The sequence below is a fragment of the Orbicella franksi genome, chromosome 6, assembly GCF_964199315.1.
Source record: "Orbicella franksi chromosome 6, jaOrbFran1.1, whole genome shotgun sequence".
Classification (NCBI taxonomy): Eukaryota; Metazoa; Cnidaria; class Anthozoa; order Scleractinia; family Merulinidae; genus Orbicella; species Orbicella franksi.
Window position 1 is genome coordinate 21,961,080 of NC_138150.1, and position 23,448 is coordinate 21,984,527.

At 39.0% G+C, this 23,448-nt stretch overlaps 3 pseudogenes; all 3 read left to right on the plus strand.

Moving 5' to 3' along the window:
* Window positions 1–1,475: 1,475 nt before the first annotated feature.
* Window positions 1,476–2,536, plus strand: LOC145490938 (histamine H2 receptor-like; annotated as a pseudogene).
* A 3,024-nt stretch (window positions 2,537–5,560) lies between these two features.
* On the plus strand, window positions 5,561–6,758 carry LOC145491260 (adenosine receptor A2a-like; annotated as a pseudogene).
* An 8,626-nt stretch (window positions 6,759–15,384) lies between these two features.
* On the plus strand, window positions 15,385–18,596 carry LOC145490516 (adenosine receptor A3-like; annotated as a pseudogene).
* Window positions 18,597–23,448: the final 4,852 nt, after the last annotated feature.

Here is a 23,448-nt window from a genome sequence, read left to right on the forward strand (position 1 = left end):
TTCCCGCGCTGCAGGTTTGATGGTGGCGTTGCAGATTGCAGGTTTTTGTGAATCTATGCCCGCAATGGCCGCATAAGTAGGTTTTCGCCAGCTTCGCGATGTCTTTTATCAAGAAAGCGTGGCCTTCGTAGACACCTATCGTCAAAATATTTTTGAGTTTGGGGTTCGGGTTTCTTCTGAGGTGCCAAACCACTTCTCCGTCTGGAAGACGCTCAGGCTCGTAGACACGTATTCCGAGCCAAGATGAGACGGGCGAGCCCTCGTTCAGATGGGCTTCCACCTTGTCCAGCTCATCTAGAGACGTTTTCCTGAAGTTTGGTGGAATAGCATCGAGTTTGTAGAAACTCTGGGCCAGTCTTCGGGCTTCTTTTGTACAACGATCTGTTCGCGCCCCTCGGTGCACAGCGAGGCACCTAAATAGGCACAGGTTGTCGTTGTACGTGTCCAACGCCACCATCGCCCGGCCATGGGCAAGGTTGCGCAGCCAGTCAGGCAAAGGCCCTGTTCCCACCAAAGGCTGCCTGTCAAGCACAACCTTCAGGTCAACGTTGAAAAAGGCTTCGAACGCCCACTTTGTATTGGGCCTGTCGACTTTTTCATTGTCGAGACGCAGTTCTTCCTGGCGGCTGAGCCAGTTTTCCGCGTCTTCCAGTTTGTCATACCACTGTGAACCCTTAGGGTTCGAGTAGTACACAATAATCGTTCCGTCCTCAATGTTTCGCAACTGGTACGCGAAAACGTGCCTCAGATAGAACGACGTGCTTACTCTTTCGCGTATCTTCGCCATAAAGTCTGGTGTTAGGTTTCTCCCCAGACCTCTGATGAAGCGCCATCGAATGTAACGCCGGCCTGTACTCTCTTCCCCTTCTTTCTCTGCGTCATCGAACAGATCCAGAATCTCCTTCTGGTAGTCTGTCACCGTTCTGGTTTTCCGCGCAGGGAAGGGGTCGTACTCCCTCAGAAGTGCTTGCGCTTTTCTCGACTTTCTTTGGCGTGGAGGGGCTCTTGCCTGGTAAGGCTTCGGAAGAAGTGGCTTTTGCAGACGCGCCTGCGTTTCTTGAGAAATTGGTTCTTCCAGCACGTTCTGGACGACCTTTCTTACCGCTGGTGCGTTTTCTGCAAGAAGTTGATCGAAATAACGCAATACCTCGGGATCTATTTTTGCGAGTTCTTCTTCCAGTTTTTCTTGGTTGTTGGAAGCCATAGTGCCTTACGTTATAACATAAGATACATTTCTCTAACTGGTGTGTTTCTTTCTTTCAGCTCGAGCGAAACAAGTTCAAAACATTTTTTCGCTTTTTCTCGCTTGCGGATAAGACGTTGTTTTAGCGCGTCTCCGCCGCAGGGCTTGCAGAGACGGTAGTCACACAGAGGACCGACTCCGCAAACTCTGCAAGGCTCTGGCTTTTTCATTCCTTTTTTCAGCTGGTAGTTGTGCTTCCCGCAATACGCCCCGTAACAACGCTATCAGAGACGTCTGTGGATATGATGAAGAAAGCAATTTGTGAATTTCTGCTGGAGAGTAACCCCAAAATCGTCGAATTTGCAGACCTTCGTTCGACTTACATCGCAAATTGTGTCTTCAACAGTTTTCTGTCCTATACCTGTATCATGCTGAACATTGTGACAATCCACGCGATAAGAAAAACTTCCTCGTTGCCCAATCCTTTAAAAGCACTCCTCCTGAGTCTTGCTGTTTCTGATGTTCGTGCTGGTCTGTTGAGTCAGCCTTTTTACACCTCACTTCAGGTAAAATGGTTACAGCAAAACAACCTCGGCTGTAATACCTATATAATTTTTGATGTCATTGCATGTGTGTTTTCTTAGCTTCCTTCTTGGGTGTTGTGGCCATAAGCGTTGACAGATTTTTGGCAATTCATATTCATCTCAGATATCAGGAACTTGTGACTCACAAGCGTGTTGTTGCTGTGGTGATCTCAAAATGGGCGCTTAGTGTGTTTCTTCCTTTGACGATTTTCTGGATTCCGTTGGATATTTCTATGCTTGTTTTGTTATTTGTAGGAGTTATTGGTCTTCTCGTCACGACAGTGGTGTACATCAGAATTTATGTAGCCGTAAAAAGTCACAAGAATCAGATTCAGGTCCAGGAAGTACAAGAAGGAGCAGAGAATGGCGAAATGGCAAATTTTGTAAGCCTTATTAAATCTGCAGTCGGTGTTTTCTATGTATATCTGGTGTTTTTGATTTGTTATTTGCCTCTGTTTATCAGTTTGGTGGCCTTTGCGGTCCATGGCCCCAGTCGCTCTTTAAAGAGATTTTCTCTTTTCTCATTGACTCTTGTTTATCTTAACTCATCATTGAACCCAGTAATTTACTGTTGGAAGATGAGACACATTCGACATGCTATCATGGACATACTGAGGAACATGCCACGGTTCAGAAATCGCGGAACACACTAATATTAAGATCAGTCACTTGCAGTGTTGTTATGTTTGATTCCTGTAATTTACTGCTTTAAGATTAGACATCATTTAGTAGGCTATCATTAACGTTTTACCGCCGAAAGTGTAAAGAAATTGCAGATCACTTGACATGAACAGCAGTTTAATGAAATCATCTAAAGAACTGCTTACTATTTTCTCCCTTTTAAATTGTTCTGGTATATGGTTAGAGAACATCGATGTAATTCGTTGTAGATTTTTATTAGTTTTTTCCTCTAAAGTGTAGCGGCACTCTTGATCTTGTAACTGTGTAGTTAATGGTAATGTGAATACTGAACCTGACATCGGAATGTTCTGACCCGAGTTAGATTTGTTTTGGATATTAAATGTATTTTAATCGCTGGTAAAAGTGTTTCTCTTCGGGCTAGGCTTTGCGTCATAGTTAACTGTTTATGGATCATGACTTTATAGTTAGTGGAAGTTTCACTTCATATGGTATTGATTCCCTTGAACAGTGTGCTCCTTCAGGAAACGCGTTTGTTGTGCACGCCACATGCGTAATACACGAGACTTGCCATCGATTAAAACACTGAGCGACTTTATGAAGACATGGTTTTGTTTTTGTTTCCTTGTTTTCGTTTGAAAATATAAAGCAAATTTAGTCATGAAATTTCTTGTATGCAGGTACTAACTTGTTCTCGTTCAAGGTCCTTAGATTGTAGCCAACGATCTTTTTTTTGGATGTATTCTTACCGACGTCTCATTCACTACGTCCAAACAATCCGAAATGAAACAGAGTCTTTTACGTTTTAGCCAAAGATATAACTTGCTTAGTAGACAGTATGCACACAGGCAGAGACCAGTGACGTTTTCCTTCTTGGTTTTAATGGATCAGTAACTCAAAAAGGACATAAATACAATAGCAGTTTCATCTCAATTCGACAGCTAACATCACTTATTATTCTCATTTCTTCCCAAAATTTGAAATGTGTTTCATAAAAACAAACTTTGAAACAGCGAGTTTCGAAAGAAGTTCTATAAAAGAAACTTCGATCGATGTCATGAAGAAATGATCTTGCGAATTACGACTTTTTAACGACAATTCCGTGTTGTTTTACCTTCATGGCAATATTAATTAAGTATGGGAAATTTTCATATCCACGTGCCAACTCTACTTATTTGCGATCAAGCATGTTACTAAGGGTCTTCGTTGGATGAAATGCCTTGCGATGTCTAATTTACCACGTCTAAAATGTTCAATTTCGGGCCAGTTTTTGTTATGTTTTTTGGAAAACACACGGCTTTTTTAATAAACCCGGCTGTCAGGCCAGTGACGTTTATGTCTTGGCTTTATTCTGATCGGTTTTTAGAAAGTTCAAGAACCACGTATTAATTCTTCATCGCAATTAACAGATTGTCAGTTTAACCGTATTTTATGACAACAAAACATCTGAAATGACTTTTTCTGGAAGTACTTCGTTTACTTAGTGTTTTGACTTAATTAAGAAGAACTGTACGGGTCCGCAAATGATCCCAGGACCGCAAATGATCCCGGACCGCAAAGGATCCCGGACCGGAAATGATCCCCATATTGGACCGCAAATGATCCCGATCAAAAAATAAGGAATGGCATGGATTTATATCAGAGGAAGGTGACAACATGTAGAAGAATTATGAACTAAAAAACATGTTTTATCATTTTACAAAAAATATTCCACAGCTGCTGTGTTGTTCTTCGAAGAGTACAGATCGTTTTCACTGTCACGCAATAAAAGAAAATAATAAATCGAAAACCAAACAATGGAAAAAGTTAAGAAATTGTGATGTACGCTAGAGAAGATAACTAAATAAAACACTTTTCCAAGTATTAGGCCTGTGCGTTTCCCCAAACTTCAGATATTCGTCGTAAATGTTTCCCAGAAATTTACAGAGCCCAGCAAGAAAACGCCATGTTGATTGACATCCGTGGTACACCAGTATGGCGGCCGGAATATAGCGTAAACTTCTGGAACTTACTTTGGCTTTCTAGGCGCCTGATGATCAGTACTAAACAAAAAAGCATTTACATAAGCACTTTTCCTAATGCTCTAACTTCTAAAAAAGGCTCAAAATCATGAGATAAGTGTATATTTTTCAACAAACTAGATCGTAGCCTTGTGTCACGCAACCTCCATAACCCTGAAATTCAAAATGCTCTGGAGTCCGAACGAAGCACGCTAATTGTAAACAGATATAAATATACCGCCTCTTATGCCTGATGAGGATAAAAACACGTCACGTGAAGACGGTCTATTGAATTAGAAGTCTTAGAAAAACACATACTTGTAAACATTCTCGAAATCCCGTTGGCGATAGCATCAAACATCTATCAAACAGCTAATTGTCAAAACGAAGTGCAAGCCTTGGCCTTGCTTGGTCATGAAGCTGAGCTTCATAACTATAGCTTGGAATTTTGGTTTCTCAGAATAATCAAGTAGTCATTTTCGATGAATTAAAGCTAAAATACGACCAAGGAAAAATTACAAAATAAATTTGTTCAAATTTCCAGTGCTACACACTAGGTCTTTTACAGAGTGATGAAGCGTTGTAGGCTTGTGGGTCTACTCAGGTGACAGCATCTTCTGTAATAGTTGCTTCATGGTTAGATTTTAGTTTAAAACTTTAGACGAGTGGCGTTAATGGTTGATAAAATGTGATTTAACTATAACACCGAAATATCAATGTTTAACAAAGGAGGATATGTTGCACTGATCATAATTTTACTGAGAATTGCAAAGAAATGCAAGCCAAGTCGTGTTTTGATGATTGAGTGGTGATATTCACAACATCGTAGTTAGCAACAAAATTTAGTCGAAAGTATGAAAAAAAGAACAAGTTGTAAGCCAGTATAATTATAAGATGGCTTTAATAAAAACATCGGTATTTACGTACGCCAATTCCCTATCCACACCATCCCGCCATCCATGCCATTCCATATTTTTTGATCGGGATCATTTGCGGTCCAATATGGGGATCATTTCCGGTCCGGGATCATTTGCAGTCCAATTTGGGGATCATTTGCGGTCCGGGATCATTCGCGGTCCTGGGATCATTTGCGGACCCGTACAGAACGAGTATTAACTGCATTTTATGATAGCAAAATGTCTGAAGTGGCGGGTTTTGGGATACTTAATTGACTTCGTTTGCTAAGGCGCTTTACTTGATTAAGAACAGGAATCTTTTCAGCCAAAGTGAACCAATTGGTTTGTGGTGTTGAGGAAGGAGACTCTCTTAGCTTCGTGAAACATCTTTTATGTCAACTTCTCGGTCACCTTGAAGAGACGTCTGTGGATATGATGAAGAAAGCAATTTGTCAATTTCTGCTGGAGTTCAACTCCAAAGTCGTCGAATTTGCAGACCTTCGTTCGACTTACATCGCCAATTGTGTCTTCAACAGTTTTCTGTCCTATACCTGTATCATGCTGACCATTGTGACAATCAAAGCTATAAGAGAAACTTCCTCGTTGCCCAATTCTTTAAAAACATTGCTCGTGAGTCTTGCTTTTTCTGATGTTGGTGTTGGTTTGTTGAGTCAGCCTTTTTACACCTCAGTTCTGGTGAAATGGTTACAACAAAACAACCCCGGCTGTAATACCTATGTGATTTGCATGTCATTGCATGTGTGTTTTCCTTAGCCTCCTTCTTAGGTGTTGTTGCCATAAGTTTTGACAGATTTTTGGCAATTCATCTTCATCTCAGATATCAGGAACTTGTGACTCACAAGCGTGTTGTTGCTGTGGTGATCTCAAAATGGGCGCTTAGTGTGCTTCTTCCTTTGACAATTTTCTGGATTCCGCTGGATATTTCTATGCTTGTTTTGTTATTTGTAGGAGTTATTGGTCTTCTCGTCACGACAGTGGTGTACATCAGAATTTATGTAGCCGTAAAAAGTCACAAGAATCAGATTCAGGCCCAGCAAGTACAAGAAGGAGCAGAGAATGGCGAAATGGCAAATTTTTGCCAGCCTTATTAAATCTGCAGTCGGTATATTCTATGTATATCTGGTGTTTTTGATTTGTTACTTGCCTATCTTTATCAGTTCGGTCGTCTTTGCAATGAACAGCCCCACTATCTCTTTAAAAAGATTTAAACTTTTCTCGCGGACTCTCGTATATCTTAATTCTACTTTGAACCCAGTAATTTACTGCTGGAAGATGAGACACATTCGACGCGCTATCATGGACATACTGCGGAACATGTCATGGTTCAGAAATCGCGGAACACGGTAATCTTAAGACCAGTCACTTGCAGTGTGGTTATTGTTGAATCCTGTAATTTACTGCTTTAACCATCAACCGCTGTTAAAAACCATCCAAAGAACTGACAGGTCTCAAAAACCGCTGATTGGCTGGGGACTTTTTTTAAGGACGCGTGCGCAGAACGTTGACCGCTGACTTACTGCGGGGATTGGAAGCGCGATCGAGTGGCCATTGAACGGTAGTTTGTGTGAACTGCGCTTGATTGTGCTCTTTTCACCACAAGTTGGTGCTTTTTCCTTGGCCAGTTTGTCAGTATACTTGCACTTTTATCAATGGTTATTTATGAAGAAAGACTGGGTTGTCGAGGATGAGCATAAAATCAATGGATTGCAGTTGATGTTTGCCGACAACGACGATGTTAGCCTGCGCTTAGAGGAGCACAGCAAATTCGGCGCGAAATTCTGCTACATCCTTGCATTGGTTTCTGTTTGGGATTTGTATATAATGGAAGGATCTCTGGTGGATTCGTTTCCTTTTAAATTCTACCCTGGTCCCAGAGGTTTTTCTTCATTTTTCTTTTCGCGAAGCGGCGAGAAAGAAAAACCTCGTTTTTCTTTCTCGCCGCTTCGCGACTCGTGTTTTCACCACTTCGCGGCTCTCTCGTAGCTCTCTCGTGCGGAGAAAAATCAAGAAAAATCTCTGGGACCAGGGTATGTAAATTCAGAAGCGCTCCGCAAATTTTGCTTGCTTTGATGTCATCAACCTTTTTCCTGTAATCGATCATCGAACTTGTCATCCCCTCGATTCTCTGACTCTCTATTTGAGCTTTCTTCTGGTTCATCGTCGTCTTCATCTCCACTGTTTTTGTTTTCTTCAAGCTGAGCTGTCATTGGCATACACCTCAGCTCATACAGTAAAAGTCAAGAATAAGAAATTGGTAAGCAGAATTCTGTATACATACAGTTAAGAAGGTCATTAATAACTTACATTGTACAACTTTCAAAAATAATAGTTCATTATATTATGTCCACTTCACAATACATGTTTGTGATGTTTCCACCTTCCAATAAAATTCCATACCAGTGGCCATAGTACCTGACCATGCAATGTCTTCATTACTTAAGAATTCGAAAACGGAAAAAACCAGGAGATTATTAACCATAACTATTTTGACAGTTTTTTTTGAAGTTTTTCTTGAGTTAATTTCAACAATTTACCACAGGTTGAATGATTCTGTTACAGTTTTGAGGCAATTTATTGCTTCTAAAGCCTCCTCTTCTGAAAATTTGATTTTCCTACACAGTTACAAAACTAGCTACCTTCTAAAATTAGAGTGAAGGATTTCAATCTTTTTCCCTGTGAAAACTTCAAGGTGGTTCTGAAAATTATGTGCCATACCTTAGCAGCACAAACCATTTCACGTTCTATGTCTTGCTAAATTCTTAAAGCACACTGCATTTTTTACAAACATAGATTACTTTCATTCCTTAAAACTTTTTTCAGCATTTGACCAGTTGAACTCTTTGAATTGCAGAGGGAGATGTTGAAGGAAGTTTTGGCAGTGATAATTTCCTCTTTCAACGGATACAACACCAAGGAGATGCTGAACGTCAATAGCCCCTTGCCAAGGGCGGACTGTGCCACCCTCCATGGTCACGTGAACATTGCGGTGACTCTTAGTGGTATCATCTCCCAAATCAACTACTTCCATTTTGTTGTGACTTTGTACATCCACAACTGCAGGCACATATGCCAAGTGGTACTTGCTACGGAACTTGTGGACCAGATAGTGCTTGGCATGCAAAAAAATGTCTTCCTTGATGAAGAGCGTGAACTTTCTATTCTGCAAATTTTGGGTGAAACACTGTACATTTCTGCTCTCGGAGTATACAGTAACACTGAAACTTCTATCATAACTCTTATTGGTATTACCTCCTTGTATTAATGCAAAGTAGACTCATCTTCTGTCTACGATCATTGATTGGACAATAATTTTGTTATAATCCACAACAAATTTTTCTGTTTTCTAAGTTGGGCACAGAGTGGAAATACCAAAAAATTGCTGGCTCAGACTAACTAATTTAATTCCAGTTGATGATTATTAGCAACATGTGATCTCACGTTTATTGCCTCCCTTATTAAACAAATTTTGTTTTTGTACTCCTGTCTTCTTGTCTGTCGACCAAGGTCTTTTCATAGTTAAGTAATGGCTGTGGGTGGCGGCTGAACCCAAGAACTATGTACACATCAGTGAACTGTGACTGGCTCCTTTCATTTTGAGATTTGAGCCATTTGCCCTCTGGATTGGAGAGTTTTTCTAGCAGGCACACAAACACAAAAAGATGTTATGCCAGATGTCCCTGATAAAATGCAAAGTAAACATTTTGTCTCTGAACTACTGTAGATACATGTATTTTGCAAGTGACCAAACAGTCCAGCAGAATGCTGATCACAGAAAGCTTCCATTTCAGTCAGATCATAGAGGTGTTTACCACCCTTGTGTATAGTGCTTGGTCAGTGCTCTGTGAAACTGCTGAACATGTTTGCCAAATTCTGGTTCTGCTACAAATGTTCACAACATTTTAAAGGAGCTCAGTCACGGTTTGCACATATTAAAAAATTTAGCCTCAATTTTTCAAATTCGTTGTTTGTAATCCATGTTAATCTGCTCCATCCTTAGCCATCCTTGTTCCTTTATGGTTTATCATTGTCTTTGGTGTTTTTCTATCTTATTAAACTGTTATTTTCAGGTTTCTTACCATTTAAAGGTAATTTTGTATGTGGCCAAAATAACTCAAAATACCGTGACTGAGCTCCTTTAATTTCTACCGGTATTAACAGTTGAGTACAGTCAAGGATAATATTATCTTGATACCTTCATTAAACATGGGTTAGCACTTCAGCCCTTTTGTTGTTTATTAACACTGATGTATGCTCAAATACAGTTAAAATTTGTAATGAGCCTTGACTACAGAGTGATGGTTGACTCTAGGGGGAAAGGTTTATAATGATCCCATTCTCAAACTGCAGCTTCTTTTGGATTTTGCAAAAACTGACTTATTTGTCTGTTTTCAATTTCAAATAAGAAATTAAATTTACATGTTTGGTCACAATTTTTTTTTTTTTTCACTTGAATGGAATGGTTGGGGCGGAGACTGGTGATGCACAACTTGCCAGTCAAAATAGGGTTATAGTTACTTTGTGTTTTCTCCAGTAACTTTGCACTGACTTGTTCAAGCTCCTCAACTACATTGTGTATGCTTTCATGTTGTAATCTGGCGACATTTAAGTTAGCATTCTGCTGAATGATTTAAAAGGTCTGATGTAATTATTTTGATGCTATACCTGTATACCTGTGGGGAAACGAGATTTGATAATGATTGGTATTTTTTCTTACAGACATTTTCATTGAATGATACATTTTTTTCTGACATTCAGATTCATGAAGTAATTTTTTTTTTCACTTTAAATCCTAAATATTGTTTTTTGGGTTTTATATTCCAGCAATACTTGGATCACACATTGACCCAGGAGTACTTTATAAATCTGGCTCTCTGTTTTTATTAAAAATCAATAAGTTGAGTCTTTTAGGTTGAGTTGTGTCAACTAGTAAAGCATTTTCTGTATGTTAAACTTTTGGTACTGACGCTGGAAAGCCCTTTTTAGGGATGCTCCGTAAAGTAAACGCAGGTATTGTATGGTGCAAGATAATTTTTCTTTATTGCTTCAAAAACAAAAGAAACCATTACAATGCCCTGATCAGAAGCCAGTGAAGTGCTTATGCTACCAACCTTGCATCCTACTACAGTGTACGATTATTTTTAATTCTGAGAAGTAAGACTTTAGTCAGCCTCCCTGATCAGGTGTCACCAGCGGAACTTTGCGGAAAGCAACAAGTTGTCTCGTTTAATATTTTTCCGTGAATTTTCATTTGGCCGAAAGAACAGAAAAAATACCCTCCCCTAATTCATTTCATTAACAGCGATCTGATCGAGTAATCCTTTTCTTTACCGCCTCGAAGGGCCCGTTGTCCCTTGGCGCATATTGATTTCCACAAAAAGTACAACAAGATCTAAGAGAAATCCAGTTGCTTGTTTTGAGTTAGGTAAGCTAAATTTTTCAAAGTGGATGCACCTTGAAATGGCGGGAAAAATTCGACAGCTGACCGTGACGCTGAGAAGAAAGACTACAACTCCATCTTGATATTCTAAACAAATCCTATTTTATTTCACATGAACAAAGAGAGGCGTGCAATACACTACAATAGAACATTGATTAAATGATGGGAATTACAATCTTGATGGTATTTAACACGAAAGGAACGCCTAATGAGAAAACAACTTGTCTCTACTCACAGAGTCACTTTTTGCATCCGTTCGGACGAGGTCTTGCCGTCAGATTGCCATTAATCCAGCCATTATTCATCGTTAAAGAGCTTCACTGAGCTGCTCCTTTCGGTTTACAACCATATAATGCCTTTGGGAAGTGTTTTCTCAAAACCATGGAAACGAAAAAAAAGTCATTTTTGATATTTCCTTGCGGAAGAAACAACGATAACGTAGTCCAAATCTCAAGCTTAACAAACACTGGGCCGTCTTAACAAACGAGAAAATCAGAGTCCAGTTTCTCTTCCACCAGTAGCGAACGTTAACACAAGGGGGAACCAGGTAAGGGTGAACATTCTGTAGAAAATGACCGCCGATCTCACTAAACACAATGCCAAGGCAGACTAGAAACGTCGAAGGCGTAATTCAACCGATTATGGAAGTTTGAATAAATGTATGAGCAGCCTGATGAAAGGCTGAATTACGTGGCGAAATCTTATTCGTCGTCCGCCATTTTGAAACATTTGAAGGCGGGAACTGAGTGCGCATGCTCAGCGGTTTTTGAGACCTGTCCCAAAGAACTGCTGTAACATGTTCTCCCTTTTAATTGTTTGGTTTATGGTTAGAGAGCATTTTTGTAATTTGTTGTAGTTTTTCATCGTTTGTCTCATTAGATGTTTGTGAAATTTTCCTATAGATAGCGGCATTCTTAACCTTGTAATTATGTAGTTGGTAACAATTTGAATAAACGTCGGAATAGTCTATTCTAACTTGATATTAGAGTTGTTTTAGATGTTAATCGTATTTTAATTACTCGAAAAGTTGTTCTTCCCCGGGCTATGCTTTGTGTTGAATATAATGAATGAGTTGCCAGTAATCGGATACCCGTGTTTGCGCGAAGAACTCTGGGATCGTCGGGGGGCAAACTTTGCTAGTCCCTAGAAGGAAATGTATGGCGAAAAGTTGTTTCGAGGTACAAGAAAACGATTTATGAGAGAGATCAACGCTTTTTCGCCGTCGTTTTATCGCGAATGGATTTGGGCAATGTTGATATGTGGAATATGTAAGTTTTTGTTTGAATAACCGTGAAATATGTGACAAAACCTACCGCTAAACTCCGTTGCTTGCGTGTGGTGTATTGTGAAATTTACATCGCGTATTTAAAATGGTCTGTCTCTGAAAATATTGCAAAATTAATTAGGTATAAATCGAGAGGAAATAACCCAGTAAAGCCTTTTAAATTGTGTACAGGCTACTTTTGGCTTCTTTGAAAGCTCAATCATACAAATAATACTGGAAATAAGCCCGGTGGCGATCATTGTACTGTCTGGGGTTGATTTAATGACAAATGAGTCCGCGCGACTCATGCTGTGTGGCTACTGTGTTACTCAAAGCCTTTGTTTTGCTTTTACAAGCGCGTACTTCGGTGATTTTCCTTTTCTATAACAGATCAAGGGGGGCTCCTTGAATATATCTCTGAGTATTTGTATTTAAAAGTGCCATTTGTGCGTGATTATGCTTTCCAAAGTTTGGTGTTGACGGTTGAGTGAAATTGCCCGACACAAAGGGTAGTAGTTCCTTCTGCAATTTTCGATTTCTGTTTTAAAGCTTCTTTTCTGTCTTTATATTTAACTTCTCGAAGGGTCTTTTCTACCATTTCCTCCGGGTAGCCTCTCGAGATCAGGCGTGTATTGAAATTTTCAATGTTCTCTTCAATGTATCTGACAATAAACCTCACGCAAGCAAACGGGAGTTTATCGGTAAATTTTATCACTTATTTAACGGTTATTCAAATAAAAACTTACATTTTCCATGTATCAACATTGCCAAAATCCATTCGCGATAAAACAACGGCGAAAAAGCCTTGATCTCTCTAAAAAATCGTTTTCTTGTTCCTTGAAACAACTTTTAGCCATACATTCCCTTCTAGCGACTAGCAATGTTTGCCCCATGACGATCCTAGAGTTCTTCGCGCAAACACGGGTATCCGATTACTGGCAACTCATTCATTGTGTCTGGGTTGTGACTTTATAGTTAGTGGAAGTTTCACTTCACTTTTTGATGTGGTATTGATTCTCTTGAACAACGTGCTCCTACAGGAAACACAATTGTTGTGCACGCCGCATGCGCAGTGCATGAAACTGTCAGCAGTTTACAGCTGTATCATCGATCAACATACTAAGCGACTTTCTGAAGACATGGTTTTGTTTTCCTTTCCTTTTTTCTTTTGAAAATATAAAACGAGTTTAGTCATGAAATTTCTTGAATGCAGGTACTAACTTGTTTTCGACCAACGTCCTGGTTATGTAGCTAAGGATCTTTTTTTCGGTTGTGTTTCGGCTGTTTTTCGGTCATTTACCACGTCCAAAATATTCGAAATTGAAGAGAGTGCTTTAGGTTTTCGCAAAATATAAAGCTTATTTAATAGACAGTATGCACACATAGAGACCATTGACATTTTCCTTCTTGGTTTTAATGGATCAGTAATTCAAAACGGACATATATACAATAGCAGTTTCATTTCAATTTGACAGCTAACATCACTTATCATTCTCATTTCTCCCCAAAATTTGAAATGTGTTTCATAAAAACATTCGAAAGAGCGAGTTTCGAAAGAAGTTCTATAAAAGAAACTTCTATCGATGTTCCGAGGAAATGATCTTGTACATTACTGCTACAGATCTACCTCAAGATATCTGAAGCCATACCTTGCGTGATACGCAGAACCTGTGCGCATTAACAGAAGTAGGCACCGTCCTTAATCGGCTCTGCCTTACGACTGTTTCTCTTCATATAGTGCTCATTCACTTAAAACAATGCGTTACATCTATTTTGGAGATGAAGTTTTTGCCGTGCGAGATACATGCTCAGCACATACGAGTGGCACTATTTTGCAGGTGCACCATCAATTAACATACTAAAGGCTTTTTAAAGACACCGTTTTGTTTTCTTTGCTTTTTTTGTTTTGAAAAATATTAACGAATATTAAAAAATATTATAATGAATATTACATTCTGTTATGAAGGTACTAAATTTTTGTCGATCAGCTCTCTGAGAATATAGTTAAGGATCTTTGCTCGATAATATTCTGAGCAATATCTCATTTACTAAGTTCAAAAGGTTAGAAATTCAAGAATTGTTTTTTTAGGTTTTCACTAACATGTGGCTTGTTTAATAAACTTCACACAGAGACCGCTAACCTATCCCTGTTGGTTTGATTGTGATCAGTTATTCGAAAGTTTTTACACCCGCTTTCAGTGTTGCATGGATAGGCGACATCTTTCGACCATCTCTTGACATTCCATCTTTCGACATGCTATGTAAACGGGTGAAATGTTTCACTAGCGAGTGTTCCGGTTATTAGCGGAACAAATGACAAGTATATGACAATTACTGACCTCAAATGAATGAAGAAGATTGTGGACTCCCGATTTACGGGATAATTCAAACGATTTTAGTGTAGTCGATCGGCTCTCAATAGTGACTTCGGGTAGAATCGGGCCTCTACCGCTCAGTTAATATTCGAAAGATGTAAACATTCAAAGCAGTCGATTTATCCCTCACAGAATGTTATCTTGATGCTCCTAGCCTTAGTTTGATGTCAAATAAATCCATCTTTCATGACTTAAAGTCGAGTTCGACCGTAAAAAAGCCACTTGTGCTTACATTTTGACGTAGGCCAGGTTACATAGCACGCCAAAAGATGGCATGTCGAGAGATGCGCGTGACACTGAAAGCGGGTGTAAACACCCACGTGTACAAATTAGCAGTTTTATCTCAATTTGATAGCAAACGTGATTTAACATTTCATTAATCGCGCTATGTTTTCTGAAAACACGACACTGAAAAGACCTGGATCTGGAAATACTTTACTGCCGTCACAATCAGTATCATGTAAAGAACTTACTCGCGGCAAAGTGATCCGGTATATCTGATGCGTCGAGAGAAAAAAGATTTTAGACAACTGCTTGGATGCTAGGGAGACTTCAGACGATTATGGAGAAAATATCCTGTGAATTACTGCTACGTGATTACCCCAAAACCTCCGAAATTAAAGACCTTCGTTCGACTTATAACGCTAATTGTGTCTTTAACAGTTTTCTGTCCTATACCGCCATCATGTTGAACATTGAAACAATCCACGCGATAAGAAAAACTTCGTCGTTGGCAAAGACTTCAAAAACGTTGCTCCTGAGTCTTGCTGTTTCTGATGTTGGTGTTGGTTTATTGAGTCAACCATTCTACATCTCACTTCTAGTCATGTGGCTACAACAAAACAACCCCTGCTTTAAGGCATATACGATGTTTACCATTATTATAAGTGTGTACGTCTTTTGTCTAGCTTCGTTCTTGGGTGTTGTGGCTTTAAGTTTAGATAGATTTTTGGCAATTCATCTTCATCTCAGATATCAGGAACTTATGACTCACAAGCGTGTTGTTGCTGAGGTGATTTCAATATGGCTGCTTAGTGTGTTTTCTCCTTTGATGATTTTCTGGGCTGGAAACGATATTTACTATCGTATGGAGTTTCTCCTCGGAGTTGTTTCGCTCTTTCTTACAGCATTGGTTAACATCAAAAATTACTTAACCGTACAACGCCACAAGAATCAGATTCAGGCCCTGCAAGTACAACAAGAAGCACAGACTGACGACATGGCGCATTTCGCTCGTCTCATCAAGTCGGCAGTTAGTGTATCCTACATATACGTGACGTTTGTGGTCTGTTATTTGCCTTACTTTATCAGTGTGGTCGTCATTGAAAGCAACGAACCGAATATCGCTTTGAAGAGATTTTCTCTTTTCTCGTTGACTCTCATTCACCTTGACTCATCTTTAAACCCAGTGATTTACTGCTGGAAGATCAGACCCATTCGACACGCTATCATATGGATACTGCGGAACATGCCTTGGCTCAGAAATCGCGCATCGCATTTATCTTAGGGTCGGCATTGTTATGCCATCTATTCCCCACATTTATTGCTGTTATTGTTGATAAACGCCTTTTGTGTATAACATTAACTACGAGCAGTCCAAATTTAGCTGCCTGAAGACAAACGAGATCGTGTCAAACTGACTCAAAGTGTTTTCACACTATTAAGATAGTTGTTCAGCACATATTCCACTGTGTCTTTTTTCGATGTTTTAGAAAAGGCTTTATTTATCAATGAATGTATTTGATCTTGTTACCATTGTTCGCTCCTACTTGTGGAGCCGAGCCCGGAATAAATAACTGATTACTTCATATGCACTAGTCGCTTTTGCGGAGAGCTTTACATACTGAGGAGTATAAGAGTATAAGGTATTGATATAGCTTGGTAACTTTTGACACAGTTGCGTTCCATGGTAATTTTATGCTTTAAGCAAGGATTAATCGTAATAGCCTGGAATAAATTTTATCAAAGATCAGAATATTGATGGATGCGTTGCTACGTTGTTTTAAGAAATAGCAGTTCTACTGGCCGTATAGTTGTCTCTTTCATTTGCATAACAGAAACTTGAGGTTAACAGCAGATGAAACTGGCAGCAGTTTGCAGGTGTACAATGGATTAATTTTCTAAGTAGCTTCAGTTAAAGCAACCGTTTTCATTTGGTTCATTGTTGACAGTGGTTCCTTTTGGCAGTCTTAGATGAACTAATAACTATGCAAGTGCTAATTTATTTTCGATCAGTGCACTTATAATATAGTTTAAGTTCGTCATTCAGTAATATTCTTCATTTACCGCGGGTAAAACGTCTGCAAAGTTATTGACAGCCGTTTAACTTTTCACAAACACAATGCTTGATTAATTGACCTGACACTCACGCCAGTTACCTCTTGGTTTTATAAAAGCAAAAACGTGAAGTCTGCGTCAGGGAAGTTGCCCATAAGGCCGGAGTTTATCCCTGTTTCTGTAGCATAAAGCGACCAGGAGTATTGATAGTCCCCCTGGATGGGATGCTGGTCCATCGCTGGTTGAATAGCTATTCTCAAACTCATTAATAATTCATCGAGTTTAAACGAAGGAACAGTCATGACCGTGACGGTGTTTGGATATTTGATCTTAATTAGCACAAATTTTTACCATTTTATTTCACCTCAAAGTTCGCCAAAAATACTCCGCTGGGCGTCGTATTTTCAACTCTCTTCTTGCTGTTTGGAAATGTGGTCATACACGATCTTTCGTGTTTGATATATTACTTACAAACGTCAAGACCCACGGATATAATTTAGCAATTTTATTTTAATTTGACCGCAAACTTTATAAACCAGTCGCTTGAGGTATATTTCTTTTGCAGACAAAACATCTGACCGTGACAGAGTGACGTGTGGAACACTTTTCTGCTGTCGTTCACTGAGGATTGGTAGTTGTATTAGCAAAGACAGAAATCATTTACGCTTACGTGATCCAGTTGGTAGGTGGCGTGGGAAACCAAAACTATCTTAGCTTGGTATAGATCATCTCGTAAGTCAAACGATTAGTGCCCTGAAGAATTTTTCGTTACGATTCATTCCTTACCAGTTTTAACAGCAATACTAACTGTGACAATTACGATATCTGAGGTGGCGAGTTATAGAGCAGTGAATTGACTTCGCTTACTAAGGATCATGTTAGCTTAACGGCGATCCAATTGGTTTATGGCGAGAAGGAAGAAAAATCTGCAAATTTTGTAAACGTTGTTGTATGTCATACTCTGACTGAACTTAAAGACATGAGTCGATGCCCTGGAATCATTTTGTGAATTTCCGCTACAGCGCTCTCCCAAAGTCTTCGAATTTGCAGACCTCCGTTCGACTTATATCGCTAATTGTGTCTTCAACAATTTTCTGTCCTCTACCGCCATCATGTTAAACATTGTAACAATCCACGCGATAAGAAAAACTTCGTCGTTGCCAAAGACTTTAAAAACATTGCTGGTGAGTCTTGCTGTTTCAGATGTTGGCGTTGGTTTGTTGGGACAGCCTCTTTACACCTCACTTCTGGTAAAATGGTTACAAGAAAAAGACCCTGGCTGTAACATCCATTTGGCTTTTACGATTACAGTAGGTATGTTTTCCTTTTCCTCTTTTTTGAGTGTTGTGCCCATAAGTGTTGAGAGGTTCTTGGCAGTTCATCTTCATTTGAGATATCAGGAACTTGTGACTCACAAGCGTGTTGTTGCTGTGGGGATCTCAATCTGGCTGCTTAGTGTACTTTTTCCTTGCTTGGTATTCTGGGTCTCACGCAGTATTTTGTTACCTATTGAGCTTTCTGTCGGAGGTTTGTATCTTCTTCTTACAACAGTGGCTTACATCAGAATTTATTTCGACGTACGACTTCACAAGAATCAGATTCAGGCTCAGCAAGTACAAGACGTAGAAGAGAGTGGCGAAGTAGCAAATTTTGCTGGCCGTATTAAATCTGCGGTCGGTTTGTTCTATGTATCTCGTGTTTTTGATTTGTTATTTACCTTACTTTGTCAGTTTGGCCGCCTTTGACATAAATGGTCCCAGTATCTCTTTAAAGAGATTTTCCCTTTTCTCGTGGACTCTGGTATATCTTAACTCATCATTGAACCCAGTAATTTACTGCTGGAAGATGCGACACATTTGACACGCTATTATCGACTTACTACGGAACATGCCTCGGTTTGGAAATAGCGGTTTACAGTAATCTTTAGAGCGGTAATTTTCAGTATTTTTGTTGTTTAATCCAGTAATTTAATGACGTAAGCAACATCGGTTTACGTAGACAATAGCGGTTTAAAACAACCCTAAGGACTGCAACTGTTTGTAAAATGTTCTCTATTCAAATTCTTTGCTATACGTTATCATCGATGTACGTTGGTGTAGTTTTTCATCTTGTGCTTGTTAATAAGCACTAATTAAAATTATTTGTTTGTAAAGTTCCCATTTATATAGCGGCACTGTTGGCGGTCAGCCTAGTAATTATGTAGTTGATAATACTGTGAATGAACATCAAAATATTCCAACTTAAGTTTCATCTATTGTGGATATTAATCATATTTTTAATATTGCGAAAGTTGTATATCCTCTTTCTATGAATTGTGTCATATTCAATTGTGTATGGATTGTGACTTTATAGTTAGTGGTAGTTTCACTTCATGTGGTGTTGATTCCCTTGAATAATGTGCTGCTCCAGAAAAAACTTTCACCCGCATTTGTAAACACGTTCGTTGCGCAGGCCATATGCGCAGTGCATGAAACTGGCAGCGTTTTGCAGGTGTACCATTGATTAACACACTAATAATATACATGAAAAAATTACTCGGTTCTGATTGGCTGAGAGCAATGCAGTTAAAGTGTAACACCAGTGCAAAATGTGTAACACCAGTGCAAAAAGTGTAACAGCAGTGCAAATTACACATCGTAATTCTGGATTGTGATTGGCTGAAAGACAATAGGAAATTTCTAAGCAAATGATATCACGTAAAATGATGACGAATATTTTGTGCGGAAACTTTGAAAAACGTTTTCTCAAATGAGAAAAAAATGCCTTTAAGAAATATCTTCCGTCACTTCCTCCACGCGAGTTTTTTCACGTTTATATTATTAATAAGTAATCATACGGTTTTTCTCGTTCAATTTGGAATTAATTTGCACTTGTGAGTTTTTCAAAAAGCTGAAATTGCACTTGCCGAAGCGGCTCGTGCAATTTCAGCTTTTTGAAAAACTCACTCGTGCAAATTAATTCCAAATTGAACGAGAAGAACCGTATGATTACCTGTACTAAGCGTCTGTTTGAAGATATATTCCTTTTTTTTTCTTTTGAAACTAGACGCTTGCCGCGTGTTATACTGAGAAGCACCAGCTATACTGCAATTGAGCTAAATGTTCTGCATTTGAAGTCGTACGAAATTCAATCGAATGTGCTCAAGCTATTCTGCCTTTGATTGCATTTCTTGGAATCGATTAATAGCTTATTACTAGTTTGCAGGTCTTTAGGGCGTGAAATGGGTCAAGGTCTTTATATCAGGCTATAAATGTTTCAGTCTATTTTTCTTAGCCTTTGTCGTTGTTGTTGTTAATTTTCTTTTTTTTTTTTGCGTTTCCCAAGCAAGCGAGACATTTTGAATTTCAGAGTTATGGCGGTGCGTGACATTGAGCTACGAACGCGTTTGTCGAAAAACATATACTTATGTCTTGATTTTTAGCCCATTCAGAAGTTAAAGTATTAGGAAAAGTGCTTATGTAAATGCTTGTTTGCTCAATACAGATAATCAGTCACCTAGATAGCCAAAGTAAGTTCCAGATGTTTACACCATTTTCCGGCCGCAATGTTGGTGTACCGCGGAGGTACACCATCAGGGCGGCTCCATACTGGGCTCTGTAAATTTGTGCAAAATATTTCGACGAATACGTGAGGTTTGGGAAAACACAAAGACTTAAAATTAGATAAGTGTCAGCTTTATTAATCTCCTATTAACATCACAATTTCTTGACTTTATCCACTAAATGGTTTTCGAATAAATTTTTTTATTGCATCAGGATTGCGTGACAGTGCAAGCCAAGAATTGTTTTGCTAGGGTCAACATACATTAGTTTCTTTCAGCATAAATGTGCAATAATTCGCTACATGGGTTTCATTCTTGCAAAGACACATAACTCTGTTACAAGAAAATAATGAGAGAATATCGTTTAGTTCGAAATTTTAACTTCATTATACTTAACGCAGTTTCTCAGAACGTTTTACTTAGGTGTACTCGAACAGATACATTCGTAAACAAATTCTCTAACCTTTCTGCTCTTGTTGCTCAGACGTTCTTGAGTTCGTGCTGGGATTCTACTTGTTTCACGATCACGTCTAAAGATACGATGACGCTTCTGAAGATGCTTTTTATCAAGTTGAAGAGTTGATAGCCTCGGTTGATAGCTCCTTTGGTATATATAGATTACTTCATGGTTGGTGAGCGCGTACAAGTGAGTGAGTGAGTGAGTGAGTGAGTGAGTGCGTGCGTGCGTGCGTGCGTGCGTGCGTGCGTGCGTGAGTGAGTGAGTGAGTGAGTGAGTGTGAGTGAGTGAGTGAGTGAGTGAGTGAGTGAGTGAGTGAGTGATTAGATTCATGTTACAAAAGGGAACGTTTTTCTGTTCCCTTTTGTAACTTTGTTCCCTAATGTAACATCCAAAAGGTTACATAAGGGAATTTGTTCCCTTTCGTAACATGTTCAGTGTTACATTAGGGAACATGTTACAAAAGGGAACAGAAAAACGTTCCCTTTTGTAACATGAATCTAATCACTCACTCACTCACTCACTCAGTGAGAGTGAGTGAGTGAGTGAGTGAGTGAGTGAGTGAGTGAGTGAGTGATTAGATTCATGTTACAAAAGGGAACGTTTTTCTGTTCCCTTTTGTAACTTTGTTCCCTAATGTAACATCCAAAAGGTTACATAAGGGAATTTGTTCCCTTTCGTAACATGTTCAGTGTTACATTAGGGAACATGTTACAAAAGGGACCAGAAAAGTGTTCCTTTTTGTAACCTTTCTCAAGTTCCCTTTTGTAACCTAGCTGATGTGTTTTCTAACTTGTAAATCTGCTCTATTTAGTTGCAGTTTTCTTCTTTCTTTTATCTCTCTGTTTAGGAGGAATGTATTAAATGCTGAAACTTGTTATTTTGGCGAATGCAGATTTAAGCCGGCTTAAATCTTCCAATGCAAATTAGCTATTTATAGCTTTCGTATCATTTAACGCTTATTTTTACTGAATTTTACGCTGAAGGCCTCTATTTTCGTTGGCTTCATTTTTTTTTTTAAACTAGTCGGATATTACGTCCGTTTCCGCTGAGCATTGGAGCAATAACAGCCAAAATACTATTACCAAAATACCTCATAACATGGTAACATTTCAGGAAGAAATTACCACGATTTTAGCTCTAAAGTTGACCCTGCGAGAGAAAATTTAATCTGTATTGAGGTTATCCATAGTTTTACTGACTTAGGTCGATTTTTCACTCCAGTTCAAAGCTAACTTGAGCGCATTTCGTCTTAAAAGGAATAGCTACTGATAATGAATTTCAAGTAAAGCAACGACCGATGGTTTCGGTTGTTGTTGTTCTTTTTTGTTATTTTGATGCCTTTAACTTAAGTCAACAAAATAACACCTAAAACTTTTTGTAGCTTTCGTGAAGTGTTCTGCAGTCTTGTATTTTTGTAGTTTAGATTTAAGCTCCTCCTTTTATCGGAGCACGAACGTGTAAGTTTTTATTTGTCAGAGAAGATTGCTGTTAGACCTTTGGTAAAGGACACGTGTTTCGTAAGGTTCGTAAGTTGACAAAATGATTTGACGTTCCGTTTTCTGTTACTAAGTTCCCCATAGTATTTTGCTTTGCATTTGAACCTTTATTAACAATTATTGAGACGGAGTTGTCCAGTGAGGTTTTTCATCTCCTGAAAGGTTGACTGTTGCTGTCAAGAACTTATACTGCGTTCACGTTTATTAAATGTCATGACTTATTAAAACTCCTACGATCTGCATAAGTTTATTTATGTTTCATTCAATAACGGATATACAAATCAGCACTTGATAGGCTACCATAGTCTGCCGAAAGTTTCGCGATCAGCTGCATGTGCAGCGGTTTTGCCCGATCGTAACTAAAACACTACACGAATACATACGAATAACATAAGGATACATACGAGTACATGCAAGTGACATGCGAATACATATGAGTACATTCGAGTACCATACGAGTTCATACAACATACGATTACTTACGAGTAACATACGTATACATACGGACATATATATGGACTTTAAATGTACTTATGTTAAGAGAATAATCAAAATTTACAAATTTGAAAAAAAAAGTTAGACCGTTTTACTCCTTACTTGAGGAAAGGGAGAGGGGTTCAATTCAATGTGGCACATGTGGCAAATGTGGCACACGCGCATGTTTGCGGTACCCGCGCATGTGTGGCACTTGCACACGCTCGCGTGTGTCTGCAAAACATGACCCGCGCACATGTAAAAATGTAATGTAACAAGAAAAATAGTACATTTGGTGCTTATTACCCTCCTGCCATCGTATTTTGCTCCTGCGTATTCGTATGTAACCAATGTATTCGTATGTAACCTGTATGTTACCGTAAGCGTCTGTATGTATCCGTATGTTACTCGTATGTACTCGTATGTTACTCGTATGTATTCGTATGTACTCGTAAGTAATCGTATGTACTGGTATGTATCCCTATGTTACTCGTATGTATTCGTATGTCACTCATATGTACTGGTATGTACTAGTCAGTGTATATACATTTCATGTTTATTACCCTCCTGCCATCGTATGTTGCTCCTATGTATTCGTATGTAACCTGTATGTTACCGTGTGCGTCTGTATGTATCGGTATGTTACTAGTATGTATCCATATGTTACTCGTATGTACTCGTAAGTCACTCGTATGTACTCCTAAGTTCTCGCACGTACTGGTATGTATTCGTATGTCACTCGTATGTACTAGTAAGTAGTCGTATGTACCGGTATGTATCCCTATGTTACTCGTACGTACT